Raw genomic sequence first — 12215 nt, 5'->3', positions numbered from 1 at the left:
ACTTTTCTCTAATGTAGGAGTTATTTTCCTAACATTTTTTACTCATGAACTTGATAATGAAACATCGCATTATCTCTTCCATTTTCCATGTCCCATCTTCTTATTTATTTTCCCACTAATTCTACTATTTTGTAATACACAATCCTTTTGTTCATTTCTAAAGTACTGTGAGTTTTAGTCCATGAAGTTGCAGTACTGATTCACCTTTCTTCCTATTTTAAATTCTACTTAAATAGTTATCACGTTTATATGATGAATGTTTTTGTTTAACATAATCTCCTAATACTTCCTTTGACTACATAATTCAGTTCTTTCTTTTAAAAATATTACTGCTAAGATAATTATTTTATTTTCTTTTTTTATACATAGGATTTTATTTTGCACAGCTAAAAGTTTTTCATTATGGGCTAAGGAAAAGAGGAAGAACAAAACAAAAAAAATCACCATATTTAGCAAATTACCAAAACTTTTCCATTTTTAGATTTTTTTTTAAATCAGGATTTTTATCTAGTAGATTTATTGTCATCACCTTTTTGAATACAGACAAGATGCTTACCATATACTGAAGATTACAGGCTGCCACCAAAGGAAAACCTTTACACATTCACTATACATCAAGGCTGAAAAACTGTCCTGCATGAAAAAATAATTAGAAATCACATCAATAAATGAAAAAACACACAAAACATTATTACGTTTGAGAAAAAGATTAAAGTCCTCATAATGTGTCATTGAATCTGAATATTAATTCTCTGTGGTGCTATTGTGGCACATATTAATTCCTCTTGTATTTATGTAGTTATACTGTGATTTTATCTACAGTATTCACTATGGCAAACAAACTAATGCATTTCTGAAGAGGTGTTATGGAAACTGTCTTCCAACAGCAAACATTTGACATTAAAATAGGTTATCACATATGTATAGCTTCTAGTTATATATATATATATATATATATATATATATATATATATATATATATATATATCTGGATAATTCTTCTTGGACTTGGATAATAAGAAAAAGATGAACATGCTAACAATGTCAAAAAGGTTCAAAATTCAGTCTCCAAGCAATTCCTCACAATGCTTTTGTAGTCATTGTCTTCAAGCTCTAAACCCTAACTACACAAACTGATTTAAAATATTCGAATGAATTTTTGTATTGTTTAATACAATTCAGTTTGTAGTCAAGGGCACAAGAGAACATTTAATAAAAATAATCACATCAAGTGAACAAGCAATCAAATGCAAATATTTATGAATACAATCTCCAAAATCTGTCTTCTAAGTGAACATTAAGCATTTATTCAAAGTTATACAAGAATCTGAAGGATAAAGTCTTCTATGACATAAAACCATTTCACAATAGTTTCATGTCTCATCTGAGCAGTGGGTGATAAGGTGAAAGAACAAGTTAGTAGACCTCATTCAGGCAGCTAGAAAGTAAAAATAGACTCAGTAACAGACTCCAACAGCTTGTTGTCCTCCCTGACTGCTGGCATATGTTGCATTAGTAGCAGCATGCGGAGTGCCAATTTTAATGTCCTAGGTCTCAATATTAATGACAAAAACTCCTTTTTGGAGTTTTTCATAAGTTTCTTTGTATTAATAAATGCCTCTTCTACATTGGAAGCAGTCTTAGTAGAAGTTTCCATAAAGATAAGTTCATGTTCTTGGGCAAAAGCTTCACCTTCTTTTTTAACTTCCCTTCTGGATTCTAAATCACTTTTATTTGCAATAAGCAAAATGACCATGTTGGAATTGGAATGTTGGTGTGTATCCTCTAACCAAATTGTCAAGTGGTTGAATGCATCTCTCCTTGTAATATCATACACTAGTAAAGCCCCTGCTGCACCTCTGTAGTATGACTTTGTGATGGAACAGAAGGACTCCTGCCCTACTGTATCCCATATCTGAAGCTTTATCTGTTTTCCATCAATAGTTATTTTTTCTTAACAATTGAACTTATTTGCTATTTTTTGTTTTTCTGTTTTGTTTTGTTTTCTTGATGAGGATTATACTTCAAGTTATTATGTTCAAATATACTTTATTAAAAGTTATTTTGCAGAAGTTCTCCAAAAGCTGTTTTTGTTTAAATGTATCTTTTTTCCCTTTGGTTATTAGAACCCAATTTTGTAGGGTAGGTCATTTAAGGTTTTATCTTGAAATTTTAATTTTTCTTCACAAAATATTAAAAATATTTACTTCAAAATATTAAAAATTTATTTCATTTCCTCATGCACTTTATAGTCAAAACAAAATAGCCTTGTGTTTCTAAATTTTTTTATTACTTTATATTTGAAAGTCTTTATTCTGGATGCTTTCTTTGTGTTGTCAATGGAATTATTAAATAAATTGCCATTTCTTTAAATTGTGATAATCTTTTTTGCTATATACAAAAGTTCTGGATAATCATTTCATATTATTTTATGCCTTAATGTTGTTTCATTTTCTTATGTTATTCTGAGATATTTTAAATAATCAAATTGTCTCTGACTTTTTTATGTTTGAAGTCATTGACTTGCAGATTTTCCTTCATTTATTGTTATTTTTAATATTCCTAAAAGGTTTATATTAGATTTTGCTTCTTTGAAGATTTTCCCACTCAATGTAGTTTTTCTATTACCCTAATTATTCCTGCTATCTATAAACAATAAAGTCTGAAATTTTTCTTCCTTGTCATTTTTCTTTTTAATTGTTCTGGAATGTCTTAATATCTATTATTTTATTCTTTTCTGAAGCAGAAATGAATTTTTTAGTCTTGAACCATCAGAGATCTGTTTCCATTTTTAATAATTATTTTATTCTTTTTTTAAGAAACTAGATCTTATTATTTCAATGATGGGAAGTAGAGTGAACATTGAGAGGTCCAACTCAACTAATGATATACATAAAAGTTTCAATCTGTTTTGTTTCCAGTATAGAATGGTTGGTCTCCATTTTAGCAGAAAAGCTACTTCTTCTTAGGGGTGACACCACTTATTATTATAAAAATTGGGCATGAAAGGAAGATCTAATACAGAAAAAGTAGGTGAAGATGGAAGGTTGGAAATGTTGGAAGCTTATTCTCAACAGGGTTGAAGTGGAAACATGTAAATCTGAAGGGTGTAGAAGTCTTCTGTACATGTGGCGAAGTGAGAAAACTAGGGAACAGAGTTGGGGAGGGACTTTTAGGGGTTAGATATATTGGGATTTTGGAATGTAGGACAGAGGATTTGGCAGGGATGTTTATTCTTTTCCTCTCAACACTCAAGTCAACTGAGATATCCAGGAGTTTAAACACACATGTATAAATGCATTCACACCCACATACCCACACACCCAGAATCAATGACCTTCCCACTTTAGCTTTTACCCCCAAAATCTTCAAGGATGAAACATGTTGCCACAGCTATTTTTGTTTTACTTCATGTGTCAGGGGAGCTGCAGGATCTCTCTCCCCTCTATTCTTCACTTGAGTTCCATAAAGATGATTTTTCTTGAGGGGGGACCTAATCCTGATTTCATATTAGTGTACACTTTTTCCATACTGGGAAGAATTAAAGTTCCCAGAGTTTTCAACAACTTAGTTCTACTGGCAAGGAGAAGTCAGGTGTAGAAAATGAGAATAGGGGAAAATAAAAGACTATGGTTATTTAATGTATTTATCTCTCATTAGGCCAAGCAAGCACCTAATTAGATGGAACTGATGATCCATTGTATGTATTAATGACTCCTCGGCAGAAAATTTAGAAATGTTTGTTAGGGAATTAAATATATATATATATATATATATATATATATATATATATATATATATATATATCTGTATCAATACTGAATATTGGAATATATTTGCCAATATTACATTGATTTCTAGAACTAAGCATAACATAAAGATTAAAGACAGAAGAAGCAGGTTCTAAAATGAAAAATGTTACATTAGATTATACTGGAAGAAAATAATAAGAAATTAAAAAGGAGCAGATGATAAAGACTAAAATATTACTTCTGATATAATTTAAAGGTTATGAGGCCTTTGAAGATAAGGATATGTGATACTATTTTTCCCTTTCAAAGTAACAAATTATATTTCTTTGTAAATACTTTAAAAATATTTTTTATGAGCTTCATATAGTGAAAGAATGAATAAACTTGAAGGAAATAACTGCAGTCCTTCACTATAGGACATGAAATAAATGAGTGCTGAATTTAAACAAATCCCACTTCCACATTTTTCTTTATCTTATATATTATTTATTTAAAAACAATACTGGGTTCACTTTGTTTTTCTGAACATTTCCTGATAGGGATTATTATTTTTTTTAATTTCAAGCAAGTTTATCTGTCCTTAATGTATATGGAATGATTATTACAATATTGAAAGATTTTGTCTTATTGTATATTTTATGCTATGCTTGTGCCAAGATATTAAGTGATGGATTCATTTTCATAAATTTTATGCAAATACAATATGTGTAATAAAATATTTATTGTGATTTTTAATAATCATCCTGGAAGAGGGTACAATAATGGATATTTTTATGTATACATTTTTACAGGAAATAGAATTATCAAAACAGATAAACAAAGCACGAGTGAAAGCTAGAAATCTTTCCTTGGAAATTGACTAGTGTACATTGATAATAGTAGGAAAAGATCATGCTTATGGTTTAATGTGAGTGATAGAGAAGGATTTATGATTCTTGTGATTCTTCAAGAATTTGAATAAAATATAACCAGAGTCTTCTGATTCTGAATTCTGTCTATAATAACTATTCCAGTCCCAAGGGTGGTAATTATACAGGTAATCACTTTAAACAATTCAGTTTTTTTTAAACCATCTATTCTTTCCTAATCATCTTCTACTTGCCCTTCTTTTGAGTTCTAGGGAAGTTTCATTTCTCTTAGTTTTCCTTTTCATGCTCAGCACCACTATCTTACTTCTGGGCAAGAACTTCCTACATTATCTTTACACTTATCACATTGTCATTATCCTTACCTACATCATTATAAAGGTTCAAGTACAGGAGACTGATTAGCTCTTTTCATAATACTCAGCTTGAGATCAAGTTCACATCCATGAATCTGATTAGTTAGTCTTCACAGTGCTATTTCAGTGTTATTTTCTTTACCATACAGAGGAGCAAGTGAAAAAAACATTTTGGACTCTTTTTCATTGAAATAGCCCATATTTATGAATTTTAAAAAGTGCAGTGCTACATTTAATGTCAGATTTTTATATGTTGGTTAGTTTTCTTGATTTTTTTCTCTTTTATATTCTCTATTATAAGGGATGGCTGAATGAAGGATAAGAATATAAATGATATTCAGAGAATGATCTTGAAGGCTGGAGAATGACAGGGCATTACAAAAAGGCACTGTATAGCATTAAATGGGATGAGCACTAGAATTTGAATAAATCTCTATTTCTTCTATCAGTCTATCCATCTATCTATATAAACATGTATGTAGGAGTTTATAAGAAATATAAACACATATATGTACACATTTATGTACATATATATATATATATACATATAAACACACACATATCTTGGTATAACTGTTTTGAGTTTCAGCTGCCTCCTCTGTCAAATAGTGATAACAATATTTGTGTTATCATCTTCACTGGCCTATTGTGAGGATTTAATGACATAATGTACACAAATAATTATTTAACAACTAAGTTACATATATATATGATTGATAATTACTATAAAAATTTGCAATTTTATGTTTAAAATTATTTTTTAAATTTGAAAATGTAACTTTTGCAATAATTTTCAAAATCCCCTGACTTATAAAACACTAATAGTTCATAGTTTAGAACTAGAAAGGATATTCAAAGTTAAATAGTCTAAGTCTCATTTTGCCAGTGAAACTGGAACCTAGAGAAGTAAATGACTTGCCAGAAATTAATGAATGATACATATCAGAGAAACAAAATACGCACAAATTCTTTCATTTCAAAGACAAATGTTGTGTAGTTTTGCATTAAAATGATTACTTTAATTTGGATATGCTTCAATAAATTAACAAAAAAATGTTTATTTCTTTTTCATGAGTCCTTAGACCTTGTCATTAAAAAAAGTTGGTCTTGTTTTAATCATAATGATAAGATTTCTTTCTGCATTTTAATGCTGTATTAGGTAGAGCTTGCTACAAAAGAGTAAAATTTATATGTAAAACTTCTCAGAAATGGATCAGGACAACACAGGCTACTTAGAAATGAAATGAAGGTAAGATTAGCAATATTTGAATGCAAATTGCTATCATTTTCATTTTTTTGGTTTATTGCTTATTTATTATTTTTTAAATTATATAAATATTTTATCTGGTTTCCAATTATACACAATAGTAGTTTCAGTCAATCATTTTTTGCAAAGTTTTGAATTTTACAATTTTTACCCTTCCTCTCTTCCCCTCCCTCCCTCAACACAATCTGCTATAGTCTTTATATTAGTTTTCATGATATGCATAGATCAAAATTGAATGTGTTGAGAGAGAAAACTTATCCTTAGTGAAAAAAGAAAACATTAGAGATAACAAAATCATGTAATAAATAAGGCAACTTTTTTTAAAAATTGAAGATAATAATCTTTGGTCTTTGTTTAAAGTCCATAGTTCCTTCTCTGGATACAGATGGTATTCTCTATCCCAGGTCCGCTAAAATTGTCCCTGATCACTGTTCTGATGGAGTGAGCATGGCCAAGATGGATGATCACTTTGTGTTGTTGTTGTCATTGTTGTTGTTTTTAATTTTAATTTTTTTTTGGTAAAACAGTTGGATTAAGTGACTTGCCCAAGGTCACACAGTTAATTATTAAGTGTCTGAGGTCAGATTTGAAATCAGGTCCTCCTGACTCCAGGGCTTTGGCTCTATCTACTGTACCACCTAGCTGCCCCTTGTGTTGTTGTTAAGGTGTGCAATGTTCTTCTGTTTCTGTTCATATCACTCAGTATCAGTTCTTGCAGATTTTTCCAGCCTTCTCTGTAATCCCATCCCTCCTGTTTTCTAATAGTACAATAATGTTCCATCACTTACACATTTGTTCAGCCATTCCCCAGTTGATGGATATCTCCTTCCTTTCCAATTCTTTTCCATTATAAACAACTGCAATGAATATTTTTGGATATTTATCTATTTTAAGATCTCTTCAGGATACAGAACCAGTAGTGATATTACTGGATCAAAGGTTATGCACATTTTTATTGTCTTTTGGGCATAATTCCAAATTGTTCTCCACAAAGACTGGATCAGTTCACAGCTCTACCAATAACAACTTTTTCTTATAGAAGATCAAGACAAGGGAGATATTCTTTGAGATATGACAAGGAAACTATTTAAACCACATTAATAGATAATAATTTGAAGATTATGGTTTTGGTACAGTAGAATTTATGTTGTTAAGAAAGAAATTGACTCCACTGGAACTCAAAATTCTGTCTTTATAATGGATAAACTGATATATTGCTTTTCTAAGTGAATCATAAGTACAACCATTTCTTCATTGGTTTCCAAATATTTTTCAATTATTTTACGAGTATTTTTCAAATAGTTCTGATTGCTCAGTCTTTGAAGAATTATAGAATTAAAAAAAAACAGTAGCCTTGAATTTCAATTAAAAACAAAAGTAATTGCTTTTATAAAATTCTGTACAACTAAACATCTCACTTTTGCATAAAGATTTCGAAGAAAGGACTACTCACCACTCCTCTAGCACAGGGAATTCCTTTATTTTATTTTATTTTTTTTTTAAAAACACACTGTTTTTTTTTTTTTTTTACAAAAACCTCAGGATTTTTTTTTTAGCCCATTTCTACTTTGAACAGCCTTAATTGCTAGAACATTTTTCAGTAGCATGGTACACTTGAAATAACACTGCTTCCAGACTCAGAGGAGCTGATTTCAACATTGGTACTTAACACTTTTGTGGTTTACGCAACTCACTTAACTCCCATGGGTCTCTGGTTATCTTTAAAATGAAGGGCTTTGACTATTTTGCCCTGAATACCTCCCCCAGTTTTAGATATATGGAAATTATGAGCTTGTATGAGGTCTAAATTTCCTTCTTTAGGAAAATTACATTAGCAGCTGACTGGAAGGTAGACTGATATGTAAAAATAGTTGAGGAATAAGGTTCAGTTAAAAGGTTATAGCAATATTTCAAGAGTAAGGTGATACATTAAGATCATATATCCTAGGATAGTAAGTATGTGAATATAAAGAAGAGGACTTATCAGAGAGACATAATGAAGGTAGAAATGACAAGATATAGAAAGAGATGGATGTGGGCCTTTGGTTTTGAATATAACATTCTTGGCAAAAAGAGAGGAAAGTATAGGGAAAGGATCATTTTTGCTTTAGACATGTTGAGTTTGAGACTTTTACAGGTTATTCAGTTAACTGGTAGTAAAAGAATTACCATAATTGAGTAGTTACCATGGTTTGAGATCAACCCAGAAGGGATGTCAAGAAGGAAATTCTGAAGGTTCCAGTTGATTTCATGAAAACATGTCCCATAAAAACTTTAGACACCTCTATCATTGCTTAGACAGATAGTTGCTAAAGTATCCAATTCTATGGAGGGTTAACACTTACACCACACATTCATGTAGACACATATTACTATGACTTTATAGCTAGAAGAGTGGTCTATGAATCAGCATTCACATTCTCTTTCACATACACTAATTGTTGATTATGGACAAATCACTCAGCCTCTCTTGGTAATTAACTATCTCTTTGGGTTGGTTGATGATCTATAGCAGCTAAGTGAGTCTCTACATAGGAATTTCCCTCTCTTAAATTAATTAAATCATAAATCTAAAGACAAAAATCTAAATATTGGTTGTATTTCAGACATATTCATAAATTTCTTCTCATTCAATTGAAGCAAAATCACCGATTCTAATATTTCATTTTCTTTAGAGTCAGTTAGAAGGCATAGTGGATATAGTTTTGGACTTGGAATCTAAAAAACCTAAATCCAAATGCTATCACCATCCTTACTAGCTAAGGATGAACCAGTAAAATTTTCTGCTCTTTTTCAGTCTCAGTTTCTTCACCTATAAATTGAAGATAATTAAAACATCTCACTTGAAGAGTTTTTGTGTATATTAAATAAGATAATACAGGTAAAATTCTTTATAAAACCTAAAACACATTTTATTCCTTTTTCCTTCATTCAACTCCATTATTCTATTTTGTGTCAGAGAGAAACTGCACTATATATTAGTAATCATTCTTCACAAGACTAGTATCGTGTAGAGAGAAAGACATTATGTATTAGGGGTGGAAGAGAAAAACATTTATTAGGCTTTTATAAGTCCCAGATGCTGTACTAAACACTTAATAAATGTTATCTTGTTTAATTCTCACAATAACCTTGTGATGAAAGGAATATTGATGAAACAAGGTAAGTCTGAGTAATAACTTATTACTACTTAAAGGCCACTATATATATATATATATATATATATATATATATATATATATATTTAATCAAAATTAATCTAAGGCTTTTGAAATAGTCTTTTTTTCTCTCCTTTCTTTAGGAAATGATGTGAGGAATGATTTTGGCAAATTACTCTAGACATTTGACCAAAGTTTTTTTTCTTTTTTATTTCTTTTAGGTGTCTAGATTTAATCTGTGGAATATTAAAATCCATCCCACCCTATAAACATAAAGTTAATTTTTCTAAGTGGCAGGATCATATTCAGTTCTGGAAAGGGGTTTAGATGCCATCTAATTGATTCCCATAATTTTATGTTATTTTTTTTATTTTTAGTTTTTTTTGCAAGTCAATGGGGTTAAGTGACTTGCTAAAGGACTTACAGCTCGGTAATTATTAAGTGTCTGAGGCTGGATTTGAACTCAAGTCCTCCTGACTCCAGGGCCACTGCTCTATCCACTGTGCCATCTAGCTTCCCCCACCTCATTTTATTAAAGAAGAAACTGAGACCTAGAGAAATTAAGTGTCTCATACCAAGTTACCCAGGTCCTAATTGAGTCTTATTGATAAGAAGAAAGAAAACTTAGTTAAACTATGTTATCAATAAATAAATTTAATTGGGCATTCATTCAGGACCAAGGAATTATAATTTGGGCCTGGTATGCCCAGAGAGAGGTGTCAAAACAAATGTCATATACAATTAGGAGAGGTGACTGAATAGGCACACGTAACATTGAAGGACAAGCTTTTTATTACTTTAACTGTGGAGTCATTTTTAAGTGAGTTTGGGGGAGGGAGAAACTAGTCTAAATGTTAGAACAGCAAAGAAACAAATAGTTTTGGGAATCAGGTTTAACCAAGTCTCTTAAAATTCAGCAGTCTTTCATAGCACAGCTTGGACTGGTTTACAGAAATCACAAAGCCCTAATGAAACTGTTGCATCATTGTTAGATCCTCTGAACTAACAGGATGGTTCAAAGTCCAGAAAGGGAGATTTTTCAATTCAGTTTCACATTGCTTGCCCCCTACACACACACACACACACACAAACTTTTTGATGAAATTGTCCTCCTACAAGCAGATGAAGACAAATTAATAAAGAAAGAAGGTCAATCTGCTGTTGAAGTGACTGGATCAGAAACACAGATCCTTTACTATTAGAAGGGATATGCAGGCAAATTTAAATTTCCAAACAAAAAATTGCAAAGAAAGGAGTGAGGTGTCCTTGAAAAAGGGAAATATTTTGCATCTTAAAGCCAAAAGAGCCACCAAAAGTGGGAGGAATTAAATTCAATCTTGCCATGGAAACAAACTTCTGAGTTATAAATGCCAAAAGTCAGATCTTTCAATCAAGTGGCTATGGTTAGGAGATATATATATATATATATATGTATATCACAATATCCATGTAATGAACATATATCACCTTTTTAAAACTTTAACTTTTTTCCAATTACATGTAAAGATAGTTTTTGATATCAATATGTTTTGTAATGAGTTCCATGTTTTTTCTGCCTTCATTCCTTCCATTGTTCCATGAAAGTAATTAATCAGATATTAGTTGTATATGAAAATCATGTTTGACATATTTCCATATTAGTCATATGGTGAAGGAAGAATCAGAACAAAAGGGAAAACATGAGAAAAAGTAAAAGAAAATAAAACAAGTTTTAAAAAGTGAAAACAGTATGCGTTGCTCTATATTTAAGTACACAATTTTTCCTCTGGATTTGGATGGAATTTTTCATCACAAGTCTTTCAGAATTGCCTTTTATCATTATATTTTTGAGATGAGCTATTTATAATAGTTGATAATCACACAATATTTCTGTTGTTGTGTAGAACATTCTCTTGGTTCTTCTCACTTCATTCAGTATCAGTTTATGTAAGTCTTTCCAGGTTATCCTGAAAGTAACCTGTTCTTATAGAACAACAGTATTCTATCATATCTGACAAGTTGTTCAGTCATTCCTGAATTCATTAGCAAATCCTCAATTTTCAATAGTTTGCAACAACCAAAAAAGCTGCTATAAAATTTGTTCTCATAAGTCTTTTCCCCATGTTTTATGATCTCCTTGGGACACTGATCTACTAGTGTTCATTAAACTATGAGGCAGCTAGTGGAGAGAGCACCATCCTGGTGTCAGGAGGACCTGATTTCAAATCTGTATTCAGATACTTAATACTTGCACAGCTGTGTGACATTGGGCAAGTCACTTAACCCCATTGCCAAAAATACATATTTTTTTAAAAAGGGATATTTAACTATGTCAGATAGAGTTAATATCAGGAATGAGGGGAGATTTCACGATTAGGAACGCAATCAACAAAATTTACCATATCAATAAGAAAAGAACATAAATCACATGATTATCTCAAGAGATGTGGAAAGTGCTTTTAACAAAATATAGCACCCATTCCTATTAAAAACATTTGATATCATAGGTAGAAGTGGAGTTTTCCTTAAAACTATAATCAAACAAGAGACAAAGAACATTATAAAATGCAAAAAAGGATAATTCTGATTACATTAAACTTTTCACAGATAAAACCATTGTAACCAAGATTAGAAGAATTGCAGAAAACTAGGAAGCAGTTTTATAGCTAGTGTTTTCAATAAAGGACTAATTTCTAAAATATATAGTATACTTAGTCAAATTTTTAAGAATAGAAGGCATTCTCCAATTGTCAAAAGATCAGAATAGAAAGTTTTCAGATGAAGAAATTAAAACTATAGTCTTATGAAAAATTATCTAAATCATTATTGAATAGACA

General features: G+C 30.7%; 1 pseudogene; it reads right to left on the bottom strand.

Annotated features, from left to right (window-relative positions):
• Window positions 1–1457: 1457 nt before the first annotated feature.
• Window positions 1458–12215, bottom strand: part of LOC141520758 (ras-related protein Rab-2A-like) — a 32735-nt pseudogene continuing 21977 nt past the window's right edge.

Source organism: Macrotis lagotis, chromosome 1, assembly GCF_037893015.1.
Source record: "Macrotis lagotis isolate mMagLag1 chromosome 1, bilby.v1.9.chrom.fasta, whole genome shotgun sequence".
In the NCBI taxonomy this organism is placed as follows: Eukaryota; Metazoa; Chordata; class Mammalia; order Peramelemorphia; family Peramelidae; genus Macrotis; species Macrotis lagotis.
The sequence above is the reverse complement of the archived record's forward strand: the minus strand, read 5'-3'. Positions and strand labels throughout refer to the sequence as shown.